The following is a 5,811-nucleotide window of genomic DNA, read 5'->3' as shown; positions in this document are numbered from 1 at the left end:
ATTCAACAAATCATCATGAAACACAAGAATTCATTCTTAAAAATTATGAAGAAAAATATATTTTTGAAAATATGTATTTTTATTATTATTTTTTTTCAAAAATAAGAATAATAAAAACAAAAAGCTTAAAATTAAAATAAAATTACCTAATCTGAGCAACAAGATGAACCGTCAATTGTCCAAACTCGAACAATCCCCGGCAATGGTGCCAAAAAGTTGGTGCGCAGAAATTATGATCATCAACAATGGCGCCAAAGGTTTGGTGCTTTCAAACGTGAATCACACTTTGTCACAACTTCGCACAACTAACCAGCAAGTGCACTGGGTCGTCCAAGTAATAAACCTTACGTGAGTAAGGGTCGATCCCACGGAGATTGTCGGCTTGAAGTAAGCTATGGTCACCTTGTAAATCTCAGTCAGGCGGATTCAAATGGTTATAGAGAATTGATAATTAACATAATTAAAAGATAAACTAGGATAGAGATATATATGTAATTCATTGGTGAGAATTTCAGATAAGCGTATAGAGATGCTTTCGTTCCTCCTGAACCTCTGCTTTCCTACTGTCTTCATCCAATCATTCCTACTCCTTTTCACGGCAAGTTGTATGTTGGACATCACCGTTGTCAATGGCTACATCCCGTCCTCTCTGTGAAAATGGTCCAATGTGCTGTCACTGCATGGCTAATCATCTGTCGGTTCTCGATCATACTGGAATAGGATTTACTATCCTTTTGCGTCTGTCACTACGCCCAGCACTCGCGAGTTTGAAGCTCGTCACAGCCATCCCTTTCCGGATCCGACTCGAAATACCACAGACAAGGTTTAGACTTTCCGGATCTCAGGAATGGCCGTCCATGGGTTCTAACTTATACCATGATGACTCTAATATCTCGGACTCGGTCCCCTGTATTAGATATCTAAGAGATACTCATTATATCTCATCTTCATGTAGAACGGAAGTGGTTGTCAGGCACGTGTTCATAAGTGAGAATGGTGATGAGCGTCACATAATCATCACATTCATTAAGTTCTTGGGTGCGAATGAATATCTTAGAATAGGAATAAGCTTGAATTGAATAGAAAAATATTAGTACTTTGCATTAATACTCGACGAACAGCAGAGCTCCACACCTTAATCTATGGTGTGTAGAAACTCTACCATTGAAAATACATAAGAACAAGGTCTAGGCATGGCCGAGAGGCTAGCCTCCATGATCTCAGAACTGAACGTCCAAAGATCCCCGAATACAATAGTAAAAAGTCCTATTTATGCTAAAACTAGTTACTAGGGTTACAGAGATAAGTAAATGATGCAGAAATCCACTTCTGGGGCCCACTTGGTGTGTTCTTGGGTTGAGCATTGAAGCTTTCATGTGGAGAGGTCTTTCTTAGAGTTAAACGCCAGTTTGTAACCTGTTTCTGGCATTTAACTCCACTTTGCAACCTGTTTCTGGCGTTTGACTCCAGAATAGGGCAGGGAGCTGGCGTTGAACGCCAGTTTACGTCGTCTAAACTCGGGCAAAGTTTGGACTATTATATATTGCTGGAATGCCCTGGATGTCTACTTTCCAACGCAATTTAGATTGAGCCATTTGAAGTTCTGTAGCTCCAGAAAATCCAATTTGAGTACAGGGAGGTCAGAATCCAACAGCATCTGCAGTCCTTCTTCAACCTCTGAATCTGATTTTTGCTCAAGTCCATCAATTTCAGCCAGAAAATACCTGAAATCACAGAAAAACACACAAACTCATAGTAAAGTCCAGAAATGTGAATTTTTATTTAAGAACTAATAAAAATATATTAAAAACTAACTAAATCATACTAAAAACTATGTAAAAACAATGCCAAAAAGCGTATAAATTATCTGCTCATCAGTAGGCTAAGAGATACACGCTCGATCTAAGGTAGAACGGAAGTGGTTGTCAGGCAGACGTTCATAGGTTGAGAATAGTGATGAGTGTCACAGATCGTCATATTCATCATGTTGAAGTGCAAGCGGATATCTTAGAATAGAAATAAGCTTGAATTGAATAAGAAAACAATAGTACTTTGCATTAATTCATGAGGAACAGCAGAGCTCCACACCTTAATCTATGGTGTGTAGAAACTCAACCATTGAAAAATACACAAGTGATGAAGGTTCAGGCATGGCCGAATGGCCAGCCCCCTAAACGTGATCTCAGAACAGAAAATTAGTCAAAGATTAACCAGAGATGTGAAATAAATCACTAAAAGTAGTTTTTATACTAAACTAATAGCTAGGGTTACATAAGATATGTAAATGATGTAGAAATCCACTTCCGGACCCACTTGGTGTGTGCTTGGGCTGAGTATTGAGCTTTCATGTGTAGAGACTCGTTTTGGAGTTAAACGCCAGGTTGTAGCCTGTTTCTGGCGTTTAACTCTGAATTGCTACCTGTTTCTGGCGTTTAACTCCAGAATAGGGCAGGGAGTTGGCATTTGAACACTAGTTTGCGTCGTCAAAACTCCTGCAAAATATGGACTATTATATATTGCTGGAAAGCCCTGGATGTCCACTTTCCAACGCAATTAAGACCACACAAATTGCATTTCTGTAGCTCCAGAAAATCTACTTCGAGTGCAGGGAGGTCAAAATCCAACAACATCTGCAGTCCTTCTTCAGCCTCTGAATCAGATTTATGCTCAAGTCCCTCAATTTCAGCCAGAAATTACCTGAAATCACAGAAAAATACACAAGCTCATAGTAAAGTCCAGAAATGTGATTTTTATTTAAAAACTAATAAAAATATACTAAAAACTAACTAAATCATACTAAAAACTATGTAAAAACAATGCCAAAAAGCATATAAATTATCCGCTCATCACACAAAAACTTGGTGCACAAAATTGTGATCTCTAGCAACGGCGCCAAAAACTTAGTACGCACATTTATAATGTCAAATTCTTTTTCACAACTCCGATACAACTAACCAGCAAGTGCACTAGGTCGTCCAAGTAATAAACCTTACGTGAGTAAGGGTCGATCCCACGAAGATTGTCGGCTTGAAGCAAGCTATGGTCACCTTGTAAATCTCAGTCAGGCAGATTCAAATGGTTGTGGAGATTTGATAATTAAAATATAATTAAAATATAAAATAGGATAGAAATACTTATGTAATTCATTGGTGAAAATTTTAGATAAGCGTATGGAGATGCTTTTGTTCCTTCTGACCCTCTGCTTTCCTACTGCTTTCATCCAATCATTCATACTCCTTTCCATGGCAAGCTATATGTTGGGCATCACCGTTGTCAATGGCTACTTCCCGTCCTCTCAGTGAAAATGGTCCAAATGCGCTGACACCGCATGGCTAATCATCTGTCGGTTCTCGATCATGTTGGAATAGGATCCATTGATCCTTTTGCGTCTGTCACACGCCCAACACTCCCGAGTTTGAAGCTCGTCACAGTCATCCCTTCCCAGATCCTACTCGAAATACCACAGACAAGGTTTAGACTTTCCGGATCTCAGGAATGGCCGCCAATAATTCTAGCTTATACCACGAAGACTCCGATCTTTCGGAATGTAGGCTAAGAGATACACGCTCGATCAAAGGTAGAACGGAAGTGGTTGTCAGGCACGCGTTCATAGGTTGAGAATAGTGATGAGTGTCACGGATCATCATATTCATCATGTTGAAGTGCAAGCAGATATCTTAGAATATAAATAAGCTTGAATTGAATAACAAAACAATAGTACTTTGCATTAATTCATGAGGAACAGCAGAGCTCCACACCTTAATCTATGGTGTGTAGAAACTCTACCGTTGAAAAATACATAAGTGATGAAGGTTCAGGCATGGCCGAATGGCCAGCCCCCTAAACGTGATCTCAGAATAGAAAATTAGTCAGAGACTAACCAGAGATGTGAAATAAATCACTAAAAGTAGTTTTTATACTAAACTAGTAGCTAGGGTTACATAAGATAAGTAAATGATGTAGAAATCCACTTCCGGGACCACTTGGTGTGTGCTTGGGCTGAGCATTGAGCTTTCATGTGTAGAGAGTCTTTTTGGAGTTAAACGCCAGGTTGTAGCCTGTTTCTGGCGTTTAACTTTGATTTGCAACCTGTTTCTGGCGTGTAACTCCAGAATAGCGCAGCGAGTTGGCGTTTGAACGCCAGTTTGCGTCGGCAAAACTCGTACAAAGTATAGACTATTATATATTGCTGTAAAGCCCTGGATGTCCACTTTCTAACGCAATTGAGAGCACGCAAATTGGGTTTTTGTAGCTCCAAAAAATCTACTTCGAGTGCAGGGAGGTCAGAATCCAACAGCATCTGCAGTCCTTCTTCAGCCTCTGAATAAGATTTTTGCTCAAGTCCCTCAATTTTGGCCAGAAATTACCTGAAATCACAGAAAAACACACAAGCTCATAGTAAAGTCTAGAAATATGATTTTTATTTAAAAACTAATAAAAATATACTAAAAACTAACTAAATCATACTAAAAACTATGTAAAAACAATGCGAAAAAACGTATAAATTATCCGCTCATCACACAAAAACTTGTTGCACGAAATTGTGATCTCTAGCAACGGCGCCAAAAACTTGGTACACACGTTTATAATCTCAAATTCTTTTTCACAACTCTGATACAACTAACCAGCAAGTGCACTGGGTCCTCCAAGTAATAAACCTTACGTGAGTAAGGGTCGATCCCACGGAGATTGTCGGCTTGAAGCAAGCTATGGTCACCTTGTAAATCTTAGTCAGGCGGATTCAAATGGTTATGGAGATTTGATAATTAAAATATAATTAAAATATAAAATAGGATAGAAATACTTATGTAATTCATTGGTGAGAATTTCAGATAAGCGTATGGAGATGCTTTTGTTCCTTCTGACCCTCTGCTTTCCTACTGCTTTCATCCAATCATTCATACTCCTTTCCATGGCAAGCTATATGTTGGGCATCACCGTTGTCAATGGCTACTTCCCGTCCTCTCAGTGAAAATGGTCCAAATGCGCTGACACCGCATGGCTAATCATCTGTCGGTTCTAGATCATGTTGGAATAGGATCCATTGATCCTTTTGCATTTGTCACACGCCCAACACTCGCGAGTTTGAAGCTTGTCACAGTCATCCCTTCCCAGATCCTACTCGAAATACCACAGACAAGGTTTAGACTTTCCGGATCTCAGGAATGGCCGCCAATAATTCTAGCTTATACCACAAAGACTCCGTTCTTTCGGAATGTAGGCTAAGAGATACACGCTCGATCTAAGGTAGAACGGAAGTGGTTGTCAGGCATGCGTTCATAGGTTGAGAATAGTGATGAGTGTCACGGATCATCATATTCATCATGTTGAAGTGCAAGCGGATATCTTAGAAAAGAAATAAGCTTGAATTGAATAAGAAAACAATAGTACTTTGCATTAATTCATGAGGAACAGCAGACCTCCATACCTTAATCTATGGTGTGTAGAAATTCTACCGTTGAAAAATACATAAGTGATGAAGGTTCAGGCATGGCCGAATGGCCAGCCCCCTAAACGTGATCTCAGAACAGAAAATTAGTCAGAGAATAACCATAGATGTGAAATAAATCACTAAAAGTAGTTTTTATACTAAACTAGTAGATAGGGTTACATAAGATAAGTAAATGATGTAGAAATCCACTTTCGGGCCCACTTGGTGTGTGCTTAGGCTAAGCATTGAGCTTTCATGTGTAGATAGTCTTTTAGGAGTTAAACGTCATGTTGTAGCCTGTTTCTGGCGTTTAACTTTGATTTGCAACCTGTTTCTGTCGTTTAACTCCAGAATAGGGCAGGGAGTTGGCGTTTGAACGC

This window comes from Arachis hypogaea, chromosome 19 (genome assembly GCF_003086295.3).
Source record: "Arachis hypogaea cultivar Tifrunner chromosome 19, arahy.Tifrunner.gnm2.J5K5, whole genome shotgun sequence".
Lineage (NCBI taxonomy): Eukaryota > Viridiplantae > Streptophyta > Magnoliopsida > Fabales > Fabaceae > Arachis > Arachis hypogaea.
Note: the sequence above shows the minus strand (reverse complement) of the source record.